We start from the raw sequence: 26,019 nt of genomic DNA, 5'->3' as shown, positions 1-26,019 counted from the left end.
TCTGTCACAATTCAGATAATATTGTGACTTCGTGTTTCTTTCACCAAAGTGGATAACCTCACATTTAGCCACTTTATACTGCATATGCCATGCATTTGGCCACTCACGTTACCTGTCCAAATCACTCTTCAGCCTCTTAGCATTCTCCACACAGCTCACATCGCCACCCTGCTTAGTGTCATCTGCAAAATTTGAGATGTTACACTCAATGCCTTCATCCAGATCATTGATGTATATTGTAAATAGCTGGGGTCGCAGCAGTGAGCCCTGCGACAGTCCACCATTCACTGTCTGATATTCTCAAAAGGTCCCGTTTATCCCGACTCTCTGCTTTCTGTCTGCCAACCAGTTCTCTATCCACGTCAATAGTACGTGCTTTAAATTTGCACACCAATCTCTTGTGTGCGAAATTGTCAAAAGCCTTTTCTAAGTACAAATACACCATCCACTGGTTCTCCCTTGTCCACTCTACTAGTTACAACCTCAAACAATTCTTTGATTTGTCAAGCATGATTTCCACTTCATAAATCCATGCTGACCTGGACCGATCCTGTCACTGCTTTCCAAGTGTGCTGCTACTTCGTTTTTAATAATTGATTCCAACTTTTTCTCCACTACTGATGTCAGGCTAAGCGGTCTATAATTACCTGTTTCCTCGTTCCCTCCTTTTTTTTAGCACAAGAAACAGTTGAATTACCAAAGAAACAGCAGTATTTCCTGCAGGAAGAGCGAAATTCGGAGTCGCAGAAAGAGGGGAAGTAGGTGCTCCAGGAATCGGGAGATTTTCGCCAGAAACAGGGGAATTATGTCTAGAAACTGTGGAATAAGTCTTGAAAGATGAACGTAGGAGTTATAGATCTGGTAAATTTGCAGCTCCAGAAAGAGTGGAATTCGCGGGAGAGTCAGGGCAATGGAAACTGCAGAAACAAGGGAAGCGAGATCCAGGAACTCAGGAATAATCACAGTACAGCGCAATTAGCTCCAGAAACAGGGGAATTACGTTTAGAAAGAGGAGAGTTACCTCCAGAAAAGATGAATTTTCTGTTCATGTTATAGGGTAAATAGGAGAGCGCACCATAAACAGATCAATTCGGAGCCATATATGTCGTCAAATTACTAGACACGTAAAAAGGACAATGATGTGCTTCATAAACAGCACATGTTGGATCTCCAGACAAAAGGGAAATTAGGAGATCCAGAGAAATTTTCCCCAGAAAAATCGGTAGCTCCAGAAACAGTGAATTAGCAATAGAAACAGTGGATTGAGCTCCAGAAACAAATGCATTTGGAGATCCACAATGTGGGATATTCGGAGCGGCAGAAAAAGATGAGCTCCAGAAGCAGGGATAAGTAGCTCCTGGAACAGGGGAATTAGGAGTTCCAGGAATACTGGAATTAGTTCAGAAACAAGAGTATTAGCTCCAGAAACAAGCGAAATAGAACTCGAAAGATGAGCACTAGGAGTTACAGAAGCTGCCGGATTGAGCGCTGCAGAAACTGAGGAATTATGAGCTCCAGAAACACAGGAATTTTTCTAACACAGCGGAAGTAGTTCTAGAAACAAAGGAATAACATTTAGAAAGAGAAACGTTGGTTTATGAAACAGGTAAACTAGCTATTCCTGTAGCAGTGGAATTAGGAGAGCGCACCATAAGCAGAATAATTCGGGGCCAAATATATCGGTAAATGCTAGCAACATAAAAAGCACAATTAGGTGTTTCATACACAGCACAATTTGAGCTCCAGAAACAGGGGAATTAGGAACGCCACAAACAACTGGAATAGCTCCAGAAACAGGGGAAATAAGACGAGCATAACCTGGGGCAGTAGGAACTTCAGCAACAGCCACACTGGGAGCTCCCGTACAATGGCATTTAGCAGCTCCAACAGCATTGAAACTAACCCCGGAATAATGAAAATATGTCCAGAATCAGAGGGAGTGGGATATCCTTAATTACAAGATTTTATTCCGTAAACCAGGGAACTACCTCCGGAAATATTTGAGTAAACACACACTGGGTAATTAAGTGCACCTGAAACAGAAGAATGAGGACTTCCAGAAAGCGGTCAATTATGCCGCGATTTGCTACAGAAAGTGAGAGAATCAGGTGCGACAGAAACAGAGAACATTTCAGCTACAGTTGCGAGGTCATTAGCCCCTGGAACAAGGGAATTGCGTTTACAAAGAGCAGAGTTAGCTCCAGAAGGAGGTCCTTGCAGCAGGGGAGTTAGGAGAGCGCACCATCAACAAGACATTTCAGAGATATATAGATATATATATATATAAAACCAGGAGACACTTAAATACGATAATTAGTTGCTTCAGAAAAAGGTCAAAAAGTTGCTCCGCAAACAATTAAAAACCTCCAGAAAGAGGGGGACGAGTATCTCGAGAAACTATGGGATTTTCTCCGGCAAAAAAGATATTAGCTCCAGATACAGCTGAATTAGCTACACAAACAGGAGAATTGCGCCCAAGAACAGCGGAATTAGGAGCCACAGAAAGTGGGGAAGTAGGAGCTCCAGGAACACGGGAATTAGCGAAGAAATAACGTAATTAGCTCCAGAAACAAGGGAATGAAGTCGAGAAACTGTGGAATTAGGTCTCGAAAGATGAAACGTTGGGGTTTCAGAAACTGGTAAATTAAAATCGCCAGAAACAGTGAATTAGCTCCAGAAACATGGCAATGAGGAGATGCAGAAACAGAGGAAGCGTGCTCCAGGAACACAGAAATGATCAAAGTGCAGAGCAATGATCTGCAGAAACAGACCAATTGGGTTTAGAAAGAGGAGAGTTACCTCCAGAAAAGGGGAATTTTCTGTTCATGTTAACGGGTCATTAGGAGAGCGCACTATAAACAGGACAATTCGGAGCCATATATATCAGCAAACTACTAGACCCGTAAAAAAGACAATTATGCGCGTCATAAACTGCACAATTTGGAGCACCAAAAAAAGGAAATTAATGACTCCACAGGAATCTTCCTCAGAAAAAGCATATTAGATCCGGAAACCGTTGATTTAGGACCAGAAACAGAGGAGTTACCTCCAGAATCAGATGCTCTATGATATCCACAATCTCGATATTAGTAACTCGAGAAAAAACATGAGTTCCAGAAACAGGGGTATTAACTCCAGGAACAGGGTAATTACATCTAGAAAGTTGAGAAATAGGAGTTACAGAAACTGTCGAATTGGGCGCTGCAGAAACTGGGGAATTAGATACTCCAGAAACACGGAAATGTGTTCAATGCAGAGGAAGTAGCTCCAGAAACAAAGCAATTACATTTAGAAAGAGGAGTGTTTGCTCAAAAACAGGTAAATTGGCTCGCTTTCGCTCACTCTCTCTCTCTCTCTCTCTCTCTCTCTCTCTCTCTCTCTCACACTCTCTCTTTCTCTCTCTCTCCTGCTCCATCTCTCTCTTCCTCTTTCTCTCCCTCTCTCTCTCTTTCTCTCTCTCTTTCTCAACACCCTCCATCTCCTGATCCCACGCCCCTCTATCTCTCTCTCTCCACTGCACGCTGCCTATTTGTTTCCAGTTGCTCTTCTTGTTGATAAAATCTGTAAACTTTAAATTTTCTTAACATAACGAAATGACCTACCGACTGAAAGTCATAAGAAGATAAGAACATAACAAAAGAATTAGGAACAGGAGTAGGTCATCTGCCCTCTCGAGCCTGCTCCGCCATTCAATAAGATGATGGCTGATCAGCCCGTGGACTCAGCTTCACTTACCCGCCCGCTCCCCGCAACCCTTAATTCCCTTATTGGTTATAAATGTATCTATCTGTGACTTGAATACATTCAATGAGCTAGCCTCAACTGTTTCCTTGGGCAGATAAATCCACAGATTCACAATCCTCTTGAAGAAGAAATTCCTTCTCCACTCGGTTTTAAATTGGCTCCCCCGTATTTTGAGGCTTTGAGCCCTAGTTCTAGTCTCCACTACCAGTGGAAACAACCTCCCTGCCTCTATCTTGTCGATCTCTTTCATCATTTTAAATGTTTCCATAAGATCACCCCTCACCATTCTGAACTCCAACGAGTAAAGATCCAGTCTACTCAATCTAGCATCATAAGGTAACCCCCTCATCACTGGAATCAGCCTAGTGAATCGTCTCTGCACCCCCTCCAAAGCCAGTATATCCTTCCTTAAGTAAGGTGATCAAAACTGCACGCAGTACAGCAGGTGCGGCCTTACCAATACCCTATACAGATGCAGTAGGACCTCCCTGCTTTTATACTCTATCCCTCTCACAATGAAGGCCAATAATCCATTCGCCTTCCTGATTACCTGCTGCACCTGCAAACTAACTTTTTGGGATTCATGCACAAGGACCCCCAGGTCCCTCTGCACGGCAGCATGTTGTAATTTCTCCCCATTCAAATAATATTCCCTTTTACTGTTTTTTTTTTCTCAAGGTGGATGACCTCACACATTCCGACATTGAATTCCATCTGCCAAACCTTAGCCCATTCGCTTAACCGATCTAAATCTCTTTGTAGCATTTCTGTGTCCTCTGCACAATCCGCTTTTCCACTAATCATTGTGTCATCTGCAAATTTTGTTACAATACACTCTGTCCCCTCTTCCAGGTCATCGATGTATATTGCAAACAGTTGTGGTCCCAGCACCGATGCCTGTGGCACACCACTAAACACTGATTTCCAACCCGAAAAGGGCCCATTTATCCCGACTCTTTGCTTTCTGTTCTTCTGGCAATTCTCTATCCATGCTAATACATTTCCTCTGACTCCATGTACATTTACCTTCTGCTGTAAACTTTTGTGTGGCACCTTATCGAATGCCTTTTGAAAATAAAAATACACCACACCCGTCGGAACACCTCTATCCACCATGCTCGTTATATTCTCAAAGAATTCCAGTAAATTAGTTAAACATGCTTTCCCCTTCATGAACCCATGCTGCGTCTGCTTGATTGCACTATTCCTATCTAGATGTTCCGCTATTTCTTCCTTAATGATAGTTTCAAGCATTTTCCCCACTACAGTTGTTAAACTAACCGGCCTATTATTCCCTGCCTTTTGTCTGCCCTCTTTTTTAAACAGAGGCCTTACATTAGTTGCTTTCCAATCCGCTGGTACCTCCCCAGAGTCCAGAGAATTTTGGAAGATTATACCGAATGCACCTGCTATAACTTCCGCTATCTATTTTATTACCCTGGGATGCATTTCATCAGGACCAGGTGACTTGTCTACCTTGAGTCCCATTAGCCTGTCCAGCACTACCCCCCTAGTGATAGTGATTGTCTCAAGGTCCTCCCTTCCCACTTTCCCTTGACCAGCAATTTTTGGCATGGTTTCCACTGTGAGGACCGATAAAACGTAATTGTTTAAGGTCTCAGACATTTCCAAATTTACCATTATTAAATCCCCCTTCTCCTCTTCTAAGGGACCAACATTTATTTTAGTTATTCTTTTCCGTTTTATATATCTGTAAAAGCTTTAACTGTCTGATTTATGTCTTGCGCAAGTTTACCTTCGTAATCTATCTTTCCTTTCTTTATAGCTTGTTTAGTCATTCTTTGCTGTTGTTTTAAATTTTCCCAATCTTCTAGTTTCCCACTAACCTTGGCCACCTTATACGCATTGGACTTTAATTTGGTACCCTCCTTTATTTCCTTGGTTATCCACGGCTGGTTATCCCTTCTCTTACCGCCCTTCTTTTTCACTGGAATATATTTTTGTTGCGCACTATGAAAGAGCTCTTTAAAAGACCTCCACTGTTCCTCAATTGTGCCATCGTTTAGTCTGTGTTTGCAGTCTACTGTCGTCAACTCTGCCCACATCCCACTGTAGTCCCCTTTGTTTAAGCATAGTACGCTCTTTTTTGACAAAACTTCCTCCCCCTCAGTCTGTATTACTAATTCAACCATACTGTGATCACTCATTCCGAGAGGATCTTTTACACAGGGATCGTTTATTTTTACGGTGTCATTACACAGGACCAGATCTAAGATAGCTTGCTCTCTTGTAGGTTCTTTAACATGCTGTTCTAAGAAACAATCCCGTATGCAGTCTATGAATTCCTCCTCCAGGCTACTCCGTGCGATTTGATTTGACCAATCGATATGTAGATTAAAATCCCCCATGACTACTGCCGTTCCTTTTTCACATGCCTCCTTTATTCCCTTGATTATTGCCCGCCCCACAGTGAAGTTATTATTTGGGGTCCGATAAACTACACCCAACAGTGACTTTTTCCCCTTACTATCTCTAATCTCCACCCAAAATGATTCAACATTTTGTTCATTCGAGCCAATATCGTCTCTCACAATAGTCCTGATATCATCCTTTATTAAGAGAGCTACCCCACCTCCTTGCACTTCTTGTCTATCTTTCCGAATCGTCAGATACCCTGTATGTTTAATTCCCAGACTTGGCCACCCTGAAACCATGGTAATTGGAAAAGTGTATAATAGTGTCAACCAGATTCAGCATTGCTTTGTGAAAATTAAATCACGTTTGACAAATTTGCTGGAGTTCTTTGAGGATTGAGTGGAATGTAGCCAATTTTGGCGATGATACAAAGAGGGTGGGAAAGCAAATTGTGAGGAGGAAACAAAAATCATCAAAGCGAGATAAACAGGATAAGCAAGTTTGGCAGAAATTTGGCAGATGGAGTATCATGTGGGAATGACTGAGTTATGCATTTTTGCATGACACAAAAAGCTAATTATTATTTAAATCAGAGAACCTAAAAAAAGTTGCAATTCAGAGGAACCTGGGAGTCCTTGTGCATGATAAAAAAATGTTCGTTGGCAGTTCCAGCAAATAATCAAGAAGGCAAATAGAGTGTTATTTTTTTATTGCAAGAGGGTGAGTATAAATGCAGGGAAGTCCTGGAACAACTGCACAGGGTCTTGGTGCGGCCACACCTAGAGCACTGGGTGCAAATTTTCTCTCCTTATTTATGGGAGGATATGCTTGCAGTTCAGGGAAGGTTCACTAGAATGATTCAGGAAATCAGCAGATATGAAAAACGGATAAATTGTTTGGGCATATGGTCATTAGAGTTTCGAAGAATGAGAGCAGATCTTATTGAATCATATAACGTCCTGGTGAGGCTCGACATGATGGATGCAGAGAGGATGTTTCCACTCGATGTGGAATCCAGAACGAGGCGGTATTGTTTAAGAATAACGTCGCCCATTTAAAACTGAGATGAGGAGGAAGTTATTTTCTGAAAGAGTAGGAAATATGTGGAATTATGTGCCGCAGAGAGCTGTGGAGAATGGGTTATTGAACATAGTTAAGGTAGAGATAGACAATTGCTGTTCCATAATGGATTGAAGGATTATTAGCACAGGGCAAGGAATTGGAGCTGAGTCCATGGTCAAAGCAGCCATGATTTTATTCAATGACGGACAGGTTCGTCGGGCTGAATGGCCTGCCCCTGCACCAAAATCTTAAGTTCTTGCTTTCTTATGTCAGACCCCAGCCTATAATTTCGTCTTGGCCTGGGGCGTGAAAAGTGCGGTATCAGATAATTTACTGCAAAGAAACTGAATATCACGCGCTGCATATAAAGAGAGGCGATTTTGCGCCACCGTCAGAAACGATTTTCTGGGCCATATGAAGCATCTTTCCTATTGTGGAGGTTAAGAATTATAACTGAATGCAGTGAAGGTAGCGAGTAAAGATTGCCACAGACATATCAGCCAAATAATTAATGTGCAGGATATAGTTGATGTAAATGGGTGGTTCAAAGTGCACAATCATGGACACAGCAATTGTGACTTCCCAGCAAAGGCTGAAGATGTCATCGGATGCAATGTTATGACTAGGCTGCTGCAGCTTGCTGTGCAAATGGCAGAGAATGGATGCAGGGACGCTGTCTATGAAGAACCAGAAATAACTTTGCAATTACCAACGTTTAAAACGAGAGAAGAGGTTCAGGAGGAAGAGGAGAGTTAACAAGCGGCTTGTACGATATGGCCAATGTTCTGCTGACACCCAGATCGAATTTTTACTGCAGTCTCTCTTCGCTTCGACATTTGCTATTTCATCTTTGAGGCTGAGATCGCTATACACCGACTGCCAGAGGTTAAAGGGAACAGATGGTTGGGGGAGATGGTTACTACTAGTGAAGAACAGGTGAAAGTTACCCTAGACAGTGTGTCTGTATGGAACAGCTGCGACATATTGTTGAACCCACCTTTCTTTCAGAAGTCAAATATAGATCCATTACGGCCAGAAACTGAATAAAGAAATGGCGGAACTATTAAATGAATACTTCGATACTGTCTTCATGGAAAAGGACATAAATAACGGCCCAGAAATGCTGGGGAACCAAGAGACTAGTGAACAAGTGGAATAAAAGAAAAGCTTATTGCTAAGAAAATATTGCTGGGGAAACTAATGGGATTAAATGCTGATAAATATCCAGGGCCTGATGATCAGCATCCCAGAGTAATAAAACAGGTAGCTATGGAAATCATCGATGCATTGTTTGTCATCTTCCAACATTCTGCAGTTTGTGGAACAGTTCCTGCAGATTGGAGGGTGGCAAAAGTAACCCCACTATTTAAAAAATGTGGGAGAAGAAAACGGGCAACTACAGACCGGTTAGCATGACATCAGTAGTAGGGAAAATGCTGGAGTCTATAATAAAGGATGTGATAATTGCATACTTAGATAATATCAACGGGATTAAACAAAGTCAACATGGATTTATGAAATGAAATTCATGTTTCATAAACCTACTGGAGTTATTTGGGAATGTAACAGATAGAATAGATAAGGGAAAACCAAAGGATATAGTGTATTTGGAATTTCAGATGGTCTTTGAAAACTCCCACGTAAGTGATTAGTGTGCAACATTAAATCACATAGGATTGATGACAATGTTTTGGCATGGATTGTAAATTGGTCAATGACAGGAAACAGAGAGTATGAGCAAACGTGTCTTTTTCAGGGGGACGTGCAGTGACTAGTTGGGTGACACAGAGATCAGTGCTTGTGTCCCAGCTATTCACAATATATATCAATGACTTCGATGAGGGAACACAATGCATTATTTTAATGTTTGCTGACAACATAAAACTACGTGGGATTTTGAGTTGTGAGGAACATGCAAAGACGTTGCAAGTCGATTGAGATAGGTTTAGTGCGTGGGCAAACACATGACAGATGCAATATAACGTGGATAAAATAAAAGTTATCCACTTTGTTATGAAAAACATCAGGACCAATATTATTTAAATGCTGATGGCTTGGGAAGTGTCGATGTACAGAGAGACCTGGGTGTCCTTGTACACGAGTAATCGAAAGCAAACATGCAGGTGCAGCCAGCACTTAAGAAGGTAAATGGTATGTTGACCTTCATTGCAAGAGGATTTGAGCGCAGGATCATTGATGTTTTACTGCAGTTAGACAGAGCCTTCGTGAGACCGCTCCTAGATTATTGTATGAAGTTTTCGTCTCCTTACCTAAGAAAGGATATACTTGCCAGAGAGGGAGTGAAACGAAGGTTCACCAGACTGATTCCAGGGATGGCAGGACTGTCATATGAGGAGAGATTGGGTTGACTGGGCCAATATTCACTAGAGTTTAGAAGAATGAGAGGGGATCTCATTGAAACGTATATCATTCTGACAGGTTTGGATGAACTGGATGCGGAGAGTATGTTTCCGCTGGCTGGGTAGTCAAGACAAGGGTTCACAGTCTCAGGTTCTGGGGTAGGAACTTTTGCACCGAGATGATGAAAAGAAATCACTCAAAAATGGTGAACCTGTGGAATTTTCTACCAAAGAAGGCTGTGGATGTCAAGTCACTAAATATATTGAGCAGGGAGCTGAATAGATTTCTAGAAACAAAAGGCATCAAGGTGTTTCTGGAAAAAGCGGTTTTGTGTCAGAGGATGAGCTATAATATTTTAAATGGCGGTGCAGGAAGACGGGCCGAATGGCCTACTACTGCTCCTATTTTCTATGTTTCCAGAAGCACACACCCGACAGAGCAAGAATCAAAATCAGACCCACAGCAGAGCCAAAACCAGTTTCCAGCACCATGGATTTTTCTAAATGTCATGAATGTTCACGTTGGAACAAAGCTATCAAACAGCTTCTACAAAGAATCAAGAATCTGCCGCTTGAGGGAGGACAACAAATGTCTCTGGACAACTAGCCTATCTAAAGTGAGCTCCAGAATAAACGTTGTAATTTCAATGATTGAGGTGGCATCACAGAATGTTGCAGCACAGACGTAGCTGAAGCGGCCCATGGTGCCCGAGCCGGCTCTTTGAAAGAGCTATCCAATTTTTCCCATTCTCCTGTCCCTTCCTATTTGCTCTGCAATTTCGATTTTGTTGTTGCCTGTCAGTTAACGTTTGAAAGTTCCTCTTGAATCTGCCTTCGCAATCCTTTCAGGCAGCACTTTCCAGATCGTAACAACTCGATTCAACTCGCTATATCAAAGAACATCTCATCTTCGCCGTGGTTCTGTTGCCAAACGACTTTAATCTGTATCCATTGGTTACTCACAATCCTGCCTATGGAAACAGTTTCTCATTATCTAGCCGTTGAAGAACTTTCATAATTTTGAACTGTTCTATTAATTCCTCCATATCCTTCTCTGCTCGAAGGTGTACCATTCCATATAGCATCATTGAGCGTTTCTAAAACTCACGATCATTGTTCAGCGATTATTTAGTTTTGCGCATTTACGAAAACATTGCTCAGTTACTGACACATTGTCTCACAGTGTATTCTTAATTAAAAACAGTAATGCAGTGCCACAGAAGAAAGCTATCAGTAAGTTGGCAGGGGTTTGTCATGCAGGTGATGTCACAGTGCACCTTGATAAATATGGTGTTGTGCAAACTCAATGTATTAATCGAGTTTGGTCGATGTATTAATTGCCTCATTAATTGATACCGTCATTGGATTTTAACCATGGTTCTGGAACCTCTCGAGTGTTTAATTATTCTCGTTGGCAGCAAAAATATTAGAGACAGTGTGGAAATTAATCAGTTCGATTATGTTAGTTTCATTCTGAATGATCACTGAGTCAAATGTGGAGAGAAACAGATGAGCTAAAGTTTTAGGTGCGGGTCTTGGTCAGGACATTCGGCTCGCTACCCAGACGTCGACAGACTTCCTGTTTGTTTCCAACATCTGACCCTTCTGTGCTTTTCGCTTGCAGGGTTAAAATTACCTTTTACAAAATATAGTCAGCTGAAATGCTATTGCTTCACAGTCTCTCCTTTATCCTAGATGTTGAGGAGATCCGTGAAGAAGTATAGGACAAAACTAGTGAATCGAACCTTTAATCGGTATTGTAGAAGTTAAGTCATTCGATGTTTACTGCATTCGTTCTTCCTTCAGTACATGAATAAATAGCAAAAAATTGATTGGAAACTCTTTGACTGGTAGCGATATTTATCCGTGGCAACATCAGCTGCCTCTTTTATGCCCTGCCTGATAGTCAGCTCTATTTCAGACAATGGCGATGGATCTCATGTGCTTCATATACCGGGGGACCGATCCGATATCGTCCGATTTGGGCCACAAGCCGAGACGAATTTTAAAGCCAATGCACCTGAATATTGGGCGGGGTGTAAACCGGACGGCTGACGCGTTCCATCCATGGCGAATTGATACATCTGAATATCATTTTTGCACCTGTTCTAATCATAGAAACATAGCAATTTATGGCACAGAAGGAGGCCATTCGGCCTATGTTTACTGCGCAGGCCGCAGAAAACCCTATTCAGGCTAAACTTACTTCGAAGCACTTTTTCTATAGCCCTGTGCGTTACAGCAGTTTAAATGCATATACAAGCACTCGTTTTAACTGATTAGGTGTGCTGCCTCTACCACTTTTCTGGCAGTGCGTTCCAGACCCCGTCACCCTACAGGCGAAAAATATTCCCCTCCACTCCGCTCCAAACATTCTACAAATGACACTAAATATATGTACCTGGTTATTGACCTCTCTGCTACGGGAAAAATGTCATCTCTATCCATTGTGTCTGGACTACTCATAACTTTTTACATATCAACAAACCTTCCCAGGTCTGCTCTGTTCCAAATAAAGGAAACCCAGCCTATCGAATCATCGCAAAATATTTACAGTCCTGGCAAATCATTTATAATCTCTGTAACCTCTCTCACACAATCACATCTTTCCTGTATTGTGGAAACCAAAACGTCGCGAGATACTCTAGCTGTATTGTGTTAAACCATTCAAGCATAACCTCCCTGCTCTTTACATCTATGAATCTGCTAATTAAAAAACATATATTTATCACATGTGCCTTCTTATGCAACTTTCCACTGTCCTGCTACATTCAGGAGTATATTGACATGAACTCCAAGGTCTCTGCGTTCCACTGCACTTCTCAGTATTTGTGTATTTCCTTGTCAGCCTTCCCCAAATGCATTATCGCAAACTTCTCCGGATTTCATTTCATTTACAACGTTTCTGCCCAGCTCATCATTCCACTGTATCTTCCCCTGCAGTCCACAGCTTTCTTCCTCAATATTAACCGCAAAGCCAAATTCTGCATCATTTGCAAACTTGATTATGCCTACTACTTCGAAATCTAAATCACTGCTATGTGCGACAGAAGGAACGTAGTATTCATCCTGGCGGAACCACATTGGAAACAGCCTTGCATTCGCAACAACACGCGCCGATCATTAACCTTTGCTTCCTGCCACTGAGTGAATGTTGGATCCAACATACGTTTCCTTTCATCCGGTGGTCTTTTAATTTTCTGACCTGTTTATCATGTATATCCTTGTCAAAAGCCTTACTGAAAACATGTGTACTACATCAAATGCACTACGCTGATTGAAACTACTCGATATCTTCTCAAAAGTTTCAATCACGTTGGTCAGATGCGACCTTGCCTTAATATTACGTATTAAATGCCATTCATCAAACAATGTATTTCTAAATTGAGTGGATTTTTTACAATAATATTACCAACACCGAGATTATTCTGACTGTCATATAATGGCTGGGTAGACCCCTTCTTCCAGTTTAAAATACTTCCTTCTCTGTCCTTAAATAAAATAGCTGATGCAGCCTACAAATGAAACAGAAACACATTTAACTGGGATCGGATGAACAAAATAACACTTTGAATCGCAGTTACCTCTTACAGCTATATTTGCAAGATAACTCCGATCTGATGTTACCGCTTTCCCCGCACTTCCGCTTCATGCAGACAGGTATAATTTCCTCCTTTGGTGTGGTCTATATTCCTGATGGTGATGGTGACAGATTTGCTCCCTGCAGCTGCAAGCTGGCAATCCATGTAATTTGCTTCTCCTTGTCTGTAAAAGCAACATGTGAGGGCAGGAATGTCCCGGGGGATATTACACTGTAATCCACAGAAATAATTGTTTTGTGACGGCCTGTAAATGGAAACAAATAGTCGCGACAGTCGACTTCAAATGCAACACAAACTTACTTTGCGAACTGTAATATGAATGACCTACGCTTCGGTATACAGGACATAAATATGCAGATAACAGCAAAGAACAATTGGAGGTTAGTAACATACTGAAAGGCTTACACTCCGGGACTGGAGTGGTGTCCTCCCGCAGGTCGGGGTAGACGATTATTTTGCAGGGGCCAGAGCTCCAGCTCTTATACTCCTGCTGTACGAGGTCGGTGCGGCAGATCTAGTTGCCTGACCCTTGCAAAGAATAAAGCACCGGCTCAAACTCGTGCCGTCGCTGATGTGCAACGGTCAGCAGACATAAAAAGAATCCACGCACAGGCATCTTCCAATCGTGGACTTCACATCTGGAATAACGGAACCTTCATTTAAATATCTGCGAACTCCTTCCCTTTGGTGTGGAATCATGTCAAACTCGCTCGAGGGACAGCCAGTGACGATGAGTAACATACAGGGGGAGAACATGCACGGATTCAAAAATTGGGCTGACATATGGATAATTAAATGTCACAAAGGAAAGTGTGAAATGAGGGGTTTTAGAAGGCAGGATGAGGAGCAATAAACTAAACGAAATATAAACCAATTTTACACGGGGTGCATGCTCAGGGAGACATGCACATGTCTTCTAAGATGGCGGGAAAAGTTCAAAAGGCTGTTATGTAAAATTTGTAAATAAATGGATAGAATATAAAAGCAAGTAAGATATGCTAAATCTTTTCAAAAATCACTTTATTTAACCCTGATGGAATTTTGTGTCCAGCGCAGGTCGTCATACTTGAGGAAGCATGTCATGGACAAAGAGATGGTAACGCGGAGATTGACAAGAAGTGTACCAGGGATTTGAGATTTCAATTCTGTGGTGAGACGGGAGAAGTTGATCTTTCCTCCTCAGATCAGAGAAGGATGGTCGGAGATTTAAAAGAAGCGAATATATTTAACGATTAGCTGCGATTGAGCAAAAATAGAGAAACTGCTTTCTGTGCCAAATAGTTGGTAACTGGACAATACAGATTTAAGGTAACTCGCAACAGAACCAGAGGGGAGAAGGTGAGGTTTTACACAGTAAGTTCTTATCGTCTGTAATGTACTGCAATGAAAGTGTAGTGTAACCTTGAAAATGTAATTGTATAAATACTCAAGGGAAATATGTGAAAGGATACGGTTGAAAGGCAGCTTAATGAGATGAATATGAAAGCTTTTCTAAGAGCCAGCACAAGTAAAATGGGCCCGAACAGTCATCCTCTGTGTTGTATCGCTCTACGATTATACGATCAGTGGTGAAGTTGGCAGTAAAGGATCAGTTTGCGTGTCCAGGATTAAATAAAGTTTTGTTGATATAAGGGGGATTTTCTGCATACCAAGAGCGATGAATATATAGATTAACAGTCGCTGCTCTCCTCCATTAACCCGCGATTGTGACCATGTCCTGCTCGCTGAGCTGGGAATCTAAACAGTTACTTTGAACGGAGGTTTCATGTTTGCATCGGTACCACCCTAAATCAGCTGGGGATTTATTTCCAAAACAAAATGTAGAGCAAAATGTCACTGCAGGGGAAAAATAGTAAGATTTGTATTTACAGCGCACCGTTCAAGCCCTTAGGAAGTCCCAACGCGCTTTAAAGGCAATGATGTGTTATTTGAAGTGCATTCACTGATGCAATGTAGGAAACGCGGCAACTAATTTGCAAACAGCAAGCTCCCAGAAACAGCTATATGATAATGACCAGATCATCAGTTTTTTTTAATGAAGCTGGTTGCGTGATTAATATTGGTCAGGTCTCCGGGGATATGTCCCCTGCACTTATTCAATCTTTTCCATCCACTTCAGCGTGCAGGCGGGGCCTTCAGTTGCCTAAGAACTCATGTTTAGAGTGGAAGCAAGTCTTCCTCGATTCCGAGGGACCGCCTATGATGATGGATGGTGGAACAGTCTCGAAAGGCTCAAGAAATTAACCCTGTTCCTATGTTGGGTGTTCTGTCAGTCGTTATATAAATTAAGCAAATTCCATTCTAAGGGGATAAATGTTCATAATCTACCCATGATGTAAACATTGTATGCAACATGTATTTTTTCAAAATAGAATATCTAACCTGCTGCTCCCGTGGTGCTTCCACTTACCCATCAACAGCGACGTCTATGAAATGTATCAACATGATTTGAATTATATCCTCTTGATGGGAAAGGGTGCAGAAGAGTATATTGAAAGCCCATATGCATAGACTTTCGTATTGTAAGGACTATGCTCCTACGGAGTTAGTGCATTTTTTCATGGTGATAATGTTGCAGTGTCAATGCAGCCAGTGTGAGGGAGATTCGCCTGTGGATACTCTGTTGATGAGAATCCGCCCAAACCAACGTTGCCTTTTCTGGAGTCCCGCTTGATGTGGGCATTCCACTGAGACTGAAGCTACGCAGCTCAGTGTTCGAAGTGAAGACGCCAATTCATGTATCGGGACCAGGCACGATTACATACACATTTCAGGTCCTCTGTCATAAGGCGGAACTTCAGTTAGTAAAGTGGGGCCCGAGAGCGCTCCTGACAGAGTGTTACATCACGATCTGCCTTGGCAATTTAATCAGCTGATTAAATGAGTTTTGAGACTCTAGTGCCATGTCGACTTGAAGGAGGTGGCCCTAACGCACGCCACATCCTGCATACTAAAATATTATTAATCTGCTTCCTGTGTCAGCAATTCCTTCGTCGACATACTTATTTCTCTCTTTTTCCTTGTCAAATTCTCCCAGTTTACATTCAGTAAACCCACAACTCCTGTCCACATGTTGCAGTAGATCAATAAATATTCAGATTAGCTGGTTTCTGACAACACCAATGGGTAGCAGTAATGTTGGTGGGAGGAAAAGTCTATCGATTGAAATCCACCAGTGTGCTTGAATTTAAAAAAAGCTCATATACATCATTCATCCTCGGGCCAATACTTACCCAAGCAGCCATTCCAAATAAAATAAAAGTGACCTTGATTGAAAAAATATTGCTTTTGATGCTTTTATTTAAGTCATTTTCCATTTAGAGTAAACAGATATTTCATCCCACTCTTCAACTCCTCTCTGAATTTCGTCTGGGTTAATCCATAGATACACGTGTTTGTCCAAGCAGAAAGAAGCTGCAGCATGAATCCAACCTGCTGAACCCGATACAGCGGAGTATTGAGGTATTTGTCGATATAATTATAGTTTTCCACTAACCAATTTAGCGAATAAACTACATATATCATCCACAAAAGTATGAAATTACCAGATAGAGTAAACAGCAATATCATGGATTTTTTCCGGTTCTCCATCTTTTGGTCATTCTGATCCTGACCATTGTTCCGGAGACCCCTGCGGATTCTATTTGCCGCTATAATGTGTCTGACCGTTAGTGCATTGAACGAAACAATTAAACAGATCTGTACTAAAGGGGTTATAATACTATCAATCCACTCATATGCGCTCCAAAAAGGCGAATTATAGTGCTTTCATTCGAAAAACAAAACCAGGGAACTTGATCAATTATAATTTTAGGCTGGAATGTAAAGTAAAAGGGGATACATCTAATAGGGCTAACCACGCACACGGCTCCTAAACCACAGTCGCAGTTCTCTGCGTGCAATATTTCGTTCTGAGCTTCTGACAGCAAATGGCTATAAAGCGATCAAAGGTGAAAGCAACCGTAAACCATACCGAACAATCAATGGATGCAATGCACAACACAACCAACACAGAGCATACAGGAGTGATGGACAAGAAATTAACAGGAAAATACATAATATTAATGCGATTCAGAATTACATCAGTGACAACAACAAATAGATCGGCCGCTGCCATTCCCACCAGATAGCGAGTGATGCATTTGGAGAGACCACACTTTCTGCGGGAGAGTATCACAATCGCCACCATGTTAACTTGAAGAAATAGGAATACAAAATTTAGTTTAGACTCTGCCAATATGTTCTGTTTACCACAATCTCGTGTCAATTGCTGCTAGGTTTTTGGTCTGTGCCGTTGGTAAATGACTATTTCGCTCGTAGCCCACGCATGTTTCATATTATGAAAATAATAGCAAAATTGGACAACCACAAAATAGAGAAATTTATATAATGCATTTTTCAATGAGCCGCATAGAAGAGCATGGTGAAATTCATTGGAGACTAAGAAAGGTTGGATTCAAATGGATTGAAATATTAAAAATAAATAAAACATGTAAAGAATGGAAAGTTCACAGTGATGAGCTATGCAATAAAATTTAGAGAGCCATAATAAATTGAGTGGCTTATACAATATTTTTTCCATGGCTAGCTTTGTGAATTAAAGTAAAACCACAAATCAATAATGACCTCTAAAATAATCTTGTTGGCGGATGAAATGACACAATAGAATTGAATAACGAATCGCCAGGTTTCAAGAAAGGCAACTCCTTTAACAGTCGGACAATCATTAAGGTTTATGAGATTACTCTAAATGGAAGATATAAAGTATCACAATGCAAGAAGGGATTCAGTGATGAACATAACGTAAGAGTCAACTGTAGACAATCAATGACAAATTGAATATTTATGCTCGGAATATAATGATAATGATTTTGGAAGTTGCATGTACAGTGTGAAATAAAACAGCTGTAACAAATACTAATTTGAGATAAGGAGTTATGTTAAAAACAAGAGAGATAACGTGGAATTGTGAGATTATATACCGGGAAGTTTAAAAAGTGCAAATTAGGAAGAATCCAGGATAAAGTGCTGCAAAATATCAGTCGGGCGTGCACCTTAATGTACAGGAGAGGAGATAAAGTCTGGACTGCAGACCCTGGCTCAGATCATTGACGATAAGAATGTTTATATGAGGTGTATTCAAACGTCATTGAATTGAGAGGACAGTGAAGAACACTAAAATAAATAAATCCAAGAAAGGTTTAGCAGCTCACAGTAAGGAGACAACTGAAACACGAATACCTGTAATGGTTTTGGAAAGTACAATAAATATCACAAATATATGCAGTAAATTCAGGGATTCATTCATTAAAGTAAAACACACAGTAAAACAGAAGTAGCATATTGACTTGAGAGATTGCAATGAAATAAAAATATAAAAGCAACAGGTACTTAAAATAATTAGAACATAGAACGATGAAATTATGGAAACATCAACTATTGATATAAGACATTATATCAAAAAGGAAATAAAATATTATCATGAAATAATGAGTTGAGATGTCACGTTAAAAGTGAAATAATAGCAGTACAAATAAAAAGGAAATCAGCCGTGCGAATATCGGGTTCTGATCCGCTTCATCTGATTTCCACGGCAGTCGACTTTGCATTCCAGCCCTTTAGCAATAATCATGTGCAAGGCCCAATATACACATCTGCGGAGTTATTAATCCTCTAGAAATTCGGTAATGCCGCAGTTGGGCGTTAAATATTAAAAAGTGGAAAAATTTGTACTAGACTTAAATCAATCGCTCTAAGCGGTATTTAGTTTTGGCAGACCAAGTGGAAAGTGGAGTGCTAATTCAAGCACCAATCTTCTCTTAGGGTTATAACGTGCGAGAGAGGGGAGGCCGCAAAGAACACTAAACCATGACGAGCACAGTGCTAACGGCATGTGAAGCTGTGTCCAACGCATAATGGAAAGCCCAATGATGTTGCATCAGCTAGTTGTCCGCCAGCTCTGTTTTGAAGGCGACCGGCATGACTCACATTATCGTCGTGAACACTTCTACAAAGTGAAGGGCTTGGACACCTTGCACGACTGAGACAGGAAAAACTTTGCACAGTCACCAGACGAGTGCAAATAATAAAGTGTAGTCGAGCTGAACAGCAGATCCTTTAATTACTGCTCGCCTATTGGCAATCCGGATTTGTAACGCATCCTCTCGCTGTCAACTTCGGAGTGCATTGATACTGCAGGGTGCGCGAGTTAATGTTCTATCCAGGGCACTAATGGAGCACTGCGCACTTTATGACATCACAATCTGCGAATTACCAGAGGCACAGGTACGATGAGTTAGCGCAAGTGCTAATTCGGCACCGAGGTTTGCGTGTGTTGCTGCATTCACCGCAACCAATCACTAAACAATTAGCTTCCTGACAGGAGGCGCTAACCTATCGCTTTTCCAGCTCAATTAACTTAAATAACATTATTTTCGTGGAGTTTTGTGTTGGTTGCAAACTTTACGTGCATCTATATGGTTCAGCTGCACTACTTCTTCTTCAGGTAAAGAATTGGTCTGGCATATACAGTCAACAGCGACGCAAAGGCAATCATTGTTGGTCCCGAAGACAGCTGCACAAAACCATCTTGCGATCTCTCTGACGACGTGCAAGTCAGAGCAGTGCAGAATGGGGGGAACACCCAAATGAGAACTGTCGTGACATCAACAATCTGTCTGAGCAGACAATCAAAATCCATAATTCTCACCGACCAGCAAACAGGATGTGGCGATTTTGCTTTTATTCAGACAGTTTAAAAATGTTGTTGGCAGCAGAATAAATATTGAGGTTCTCGCATGGGACAAGGTAAAACTGATATAAATACTAGCAATAATTTAAAAAATGTATATTTTTAAGTTTAATAATAATTGTTATTTTCATTGTTATGCAAAACTTTGATCACGCTACAAATCCAAATTAATTTTCCAAGAGCATAACTTTTCTTTAGCTGGCAATAGGCGATTACACCCCAGTTACCTTATTGCAACAAGGCTATATGTTAATCTTTCGTTTAACAGCGAGATTAGACAGAAAAGACAAGTCTTGGTTAGTTGGACTTTCCCTGCTTACAGTGTAACCAGGCTAATGGAGGTGGAGAAGGGGCGGGGCTCAGCAAAGCCTGTGTAAAATAGTGAATATGTGACTACAAATTCAGGATTTTCTTGTTTGATGCATATGCCCTTAATCATGATCAAGTGGTCAGGTTCAAAGGGATAATAACTGTGGATGATTTTAGTTCGCCATCTTAATCACAACAAATTCCAGGCCAATAGCACATATTCCACGCAATACTCGCAGCAGGGCGACTCAATCGTTCCATGGTACCTCATGGCAAGAACAAGGGAGTGGCTTTTACAGCCCGAGGGCAACACATTTGATAATATAACAAGCTATCATGTTAATGAAGAAATATGTGAACACAACTGGAATGGGGTCTATGAGGTTATTCTTCCATCAAGTTCTAGAATCAGATTTGTTTCATTGTGATACGATTCAGTGCAACTTGAATATTGGTGACAATTTCACCTTCAAAGACTTTAACTGAGCAAGTGAAGAGCAGGATGCGACTGTAGCGAATATATGTAACATCCCACTTTTATGCAGAGACAAATTAACTGATGAACAAAGTGAACCTTATGAGTTAGGAAACTGGAAACTACTTTCTGCTGCAATGTTAATTGCTACCCTTTTGTCCCCAATCGTCCTCGCATGTACAACTTAATTAAAATCATTACAGTAAACCAACATGTCCCAAAGCGTTTCTGTACTATTTCTGATCAGATGTCTATGTCTATTTTAGATGGAAAATTCCACAATGCACATGAGATTAGGCTAATTCGGCAATATTGCTTCTGCCAAATACTCAACAAACGTTAACCTTTCGACAAAGAAGTGCATTTGATTCTAGAAATGGCTCTAGGGCGATTCGCAAAATGGGCGGTAACGGATCGTCCACCCGTTATAGATAGTAACTTTGACTGCACGTGGGACCGAATAGCTGATGCTGCCACCAACGGGCACCCGATCCTCTACCGCCCGTTTTGAACCACTGCCCGAGATGGATTTATTGGCCTGCACATTTCGATGATCCAGTTCAATGTAAGCTGTACAGAAAATAATTTGTAACAAAGGTGTCGCTGGGCTGGCCACCCTACAGGAACAGTAATCATCACATAGGGCGTTACAATATGACTAACTGGATGTAATATCTTACCGGTGACACCAAAGACTGCAAGCATAGGGTAGTAGATTCGTTCGATTCGATATATTAGTGGATATCCCATTTTCCGCGAGAAACAGCGATATCTGTGCTGCTAATCAGAAGGCTGCAAAATGATCAAATATTAAGATTAGTTCAAAGGAAATTGACTGATATACGAGAGAACCTCCATGCAGCTAATTCGCGGGAATGTGCCACACGTTATGTTAGTTACATTGGCTCGAACAACTAGATTCATTAACCACTTAATGTTCTACTTTTATTGAGCAATACAAATAGCTTTATGAGTATTCAGACACATACGATAACATATTGTTTCCTATTTATTCACAATAAATAAAAATACAACTGTTTTCCCGAAACACCAGTGTTGTGTTACAGGAGTCTTCTTATTTATATGATGCTTTTAAATTGCCAAATGGGCTGTTATGTCAATTCTGTATTAACTCTTCCAGAATTTGCACTCACAACATTGTGCATAGATTAGAGACATGCAAAGTCAGTACCGTGGAAGTTTGCAATGCAAATAGATATGTCAATTCATATCTTGTCATACAAAGTATCAAATAAGAACTGGGCTTTACCAAATATTTTTGTTTTCAAAAAAAGAATTCACAAGCTTATGATATTCGCCGTGTCTATTGCTGGCATCCCCATTTTTAAGCGTGAGAAGTGAATAAGAACATGATAATAATTAGGAACAGAATAGGCCATTCGGCCCCCTCGAGCCTGCTCTGCAATAAAAGAAAGTAATGGGTGATCTTCAACCTCAACTCTTGTTTGCAGCACTGTCATCATATCCCATGATTCGCCTAAGATTCAATAATCGACCGACATCCACCGCGAATATACTCAAAGACGGAGCGTCCATTCTCATCTGGGGGACAGAATTCCAAAGATTCATCACTCTCTGAATGAACAAGTTCGTTCTCATTTCTGTCCTAACTGGCCATGCCTTCATTTTGAGACTATGTCCCTTGGTTCTGGACACCCCAGCCAGAGGGTACGGCCTCCTGACATTTGCCCTTTACGAATTTTGTATATTCAATGATATCTACTCCTTTTCTTCTGAAATCTAGAGAATATAGCACTAGTCTACTCAATTTCTCATCATTGGACAACTGACCCCATCCCAGGACTAGGCTGGCGAAGCTTCCTTGCACCTCCTCTATAGCAATGTTATCCTTCTCAAATCCACTTGAATTTAAGGCCAACACACCATTTGCTTTCTTAATAGCTTTCTGTACTTGTATGTTAACGAGCAGCGCTTCGTGTACAAGAACACCCAGGTTCCTCTGGACACCACCATTTTCGCATTTCTCTCACCATTTCAAATATACTCTGCTTTTTTATTTTTCCTACCAAAGAGGAAACATAGATTTCTTCATGTTACATTCCGTTTACCAAGTTGTTGCCAATTCGGCTAGTCTTTCTAAGTCCCCTTGATACCTCGTTGCATCCTGCTCACAACTTACATTTGCACCTAATTAGGTGGATATGGATTCATAGATGTTCAACACCGTCACCTTTGCATTGTCAAAGAAAAAACTGATACATGCTTATGCACATTCAGACTGTAGTCGCATAGATTTACATAGGGGGATATTCAACCATTTTCACCTGCGCCAGGCTTTTGGACGCAGTCCTGTTCATTCCCGTAGCCCATTAGTCCTAAGCCCCTAGCTGTATCTCAATTCTTGCACCTACTTGCAACTGTGGAAATCGCACGTTCTTCTTACCAACATTTTTTGCACATACCAAACTGGCTGTATTTGGCTCCTGGTGCTCATTCACTAACGTTAACTAATTTAACACGGTGTCAGGTGCGTTGTAGTTTCAAACATTAAATATTTCACCTGCTAAGCGTCCTTCATTTCTAAACATGTAAACATGAAAACTGGTATAATGTAGGATGAAAATAAATCACGGGCTGTGGCGCAAATTGGGCGGTATTAAATCGGACGTCAGTTATGCGCAGTACCTGATTGTCAGATCCACTGCAACCCAAAGACAGTGAAGACAAAAAGGTGCAAATAATTTATAAACGAATCACTTTATAAAAGGTGCGTACTGAATCAAGTTATCGACGGGATACCACAAGCACTATTACACACATATCACATCATTAGGGAAGGATCAGTGCCAAAAGACTGCTATCCATATATTCCACCGACTGCATTCCTCTCGTTTACATTCAGCTGAGGCTGAACCAGATTGTTTGCAACTTTGGTGCCATATTGGACACCAACTTTGAAATTACCATCGCCAAATTCATCCCTGCCTCAACTCATCTGCTAATGAAACCCTCATCCATGCTTTATTTACTTCTGGACTTGACTGCTACAAAGCACTCTTGTTGACCTCCCACGTCCTACCCTACATAAGCTTGAGGTCATCCAGAAGTCTGCTGCCCGTGTTCTCACCCGCACCACGTTCGGTTCATTCATCACCAGTTTTCTCCCTGACATAAATTGCCCCACGATCAAGCAACGCCTCAATTATAATATTCTCATTTTTTTTCTAATCCTTCCATCGCATTGCCCCTCCCTATTTCTGTAATCTGCTGCAGTCCCACATCACCGCTGCCCATCCCGAGCTATTTGAGCTCTTCTAATTCTGGCCTCTTGAGCATCCTGATTTTAATTGCACAACTATTGATGGCCTAGCCTTCAGCAGGCATGGCCCTGAATACTGGAGTGCTTCCCAAACCTCACTGCCTCTTAATCTCTCTTTCATCCTTTAAACCACTCATCCAAACGTACCTCCACTGCCATGTCTTGTTCAGCTGAACTAATTTCTCCTTAGATGGTTCAGCTTTGAAATGTTTTTTACAGCACTGGTGCGAAGCGCCTTGAAATGTTTTGCTATGTTAAAGGTGCTATATATATATATTTCGTCTTGATAACTGTCCAAGCTAACAACATCAGTATCCTCATTCAAGTTAACATCCCCAGGATTGAAGCACTGGCCACACTCGATCAGCTTCGCTCCAGGCCACAAAGTTCGCATGCCAGCCACGAGACGCCCCAAGCAAATACTCTATATGGAGTTTCTTCGTGGTAAATGAACTAAAGGTGGGCATCGGAACCGGTAGAGGCACACGCTCGATTCCTCCCTGCTAAGGTACGACTTCACCACGGACATATGGGAGTGCCTGGCGGAAGACCGCCCTAGGTGGAGAAAATGCATCCACGAGGACGTTGAGCTCTTCGAAGCTCAATGCCGAGAGCCTGCAGACGTCAACCGCAGGCAGTGGAAGGAGCGTGAGGCAAACCAATGCCACCCACCGCTTCCCTCGAAGTGTGAAGGTCCCACCTGCGACAGAGTCTGTGTCTCATATTGGACGGTTCTGCCAACAAATAACTCACCTCAGGAGCGTAAGCAAGTATTCCTCGATTCCGAGGGACTGCCGATGATGATGATGATATATATATAATAGTTGGTTTTGTTGCACCGAATTTCCTGTCTAACCAAATTTATGTTACCATATTGTGGAGCATGCCACACCGTTTCGAAAATGTTCAATGCTCTGCGCACGTAGCTCAGTGTCTGGCAGATATCCCTTCTATATTTACCTGCAAAAACGATGCGAGTTACAACTAGTCTGTCATCAGCTTGCACAATAACTAACTCCCTAACCTTAGCCTAATTACAGGTGATTGTCTGTTAAATGTTAACTGCCACTGACTTTCAGTTTTAACTTAAAAGTTTAAATTATTAAATAAGAAAAGTATGTTCACATTCAGCCTGATAAAATAACACTACCTATATTGTTTACTCACTATTTACCAATTTAAACAAATACGTTATTACAACAATGATAATGGGAAAAAGAGGCTGCTCGTGATCAATGTTGGCATTTCGAAAATTGATAACGGTGTTATGTCAATGATCATTTAAGATGGCCGACATGTTGAACAACGACTTTGCTTCAGCGTTTACAGTAGAGGAAGAGTATAGCATGTCGGAAGTTATAAGCAATCCTGTAATGAACTAGGGACTCAATCTAATTGACAGAGCAAAATCGCTGTAATGTAGAAACTAGTGGCACTATGGAGCAACAGATCCGCAGGACCAGATGGTTTTTTTCCAAGTGATTTAAATAAATAAAGCGAGCACATTGAAAATGCTCTAACTGTAAACTTTGTCAATTCTCTCAATGAATAAATGTTTATTTTGATGTAAAAATTGCGCAGGTCTCTCCGTTATTTTGCAATGTTGAGCAAGTGAAACCAGGAAATGTTTGGAACACCTCGTATCGGGAAATTGGCCAGAAATAAGGATGGGGTGACTGAACACCTTGAACAATTTTAGCTGATCAGAGAGATCCAGCGTGCATTTGAAAAATGTAGATCAAGCCTGACAAAGCTGAAGATTTTTTTAAAGTGTTGTGTTCGGTAGTGGATAGGGGAATGTCAATGGATGTTATTTATGTGAACTTCTAGAAGTCACTTGATTATGTCCGTTATAATTGACTGTTATCTAAGATTGAATCCCATGGAAATGAAGGCCAATTATTGAGTTTGTTAGGAAATTGGCCGAGCAGACGGAGACGGGGACAATGGGAAGATTTTCCTAATGGCAGGATGTGACTAATGGTGACCTGCAGGATCTCAGTTGGGTCCTGAACTATTCCCTATTGATTAGCGAAGTA

At 41.3% G+C, this 26,019-nt stretch overlaps 1 pseudogene; it reads right to left on the bottom strand.

Moving 5' to 3' along the window:
* Positions 1–16,450: 16,450 nt before the first annotated feature.
* Positions 16,451–21,429, bottom strand: LOC139257855 (probable G-protein coupled receptor 139; annotated as a pseudogene).
* Positions 21,430–26,019: the final 4,590 nt, after the last annotated feature.

The sequence above is a fragment of the Pristiophorus japonicus genome, unplaced genomic scaffold, assembly GCF_044704955.1.
Source record: "Pristiophorus japonicus isolate sPriJap1 unplaced genomic scaffold, sPriJap1.hap1 HAP1_SCAFFOLD_92, whole genome shotgun sequence".
Taxonomy (NCBI): domain Eukaryota; kingdom Metazoa; phylum Chordata; class Chondrichthyes; family Pristiophoridae; genus Pristiophorus; species Pristiophorus japonicus.
The sequence above is the reverse complement of the archived record's forward strand: the minus strand, read 5'-3'. Positions and strand labels throughout refer to the sequence as shown.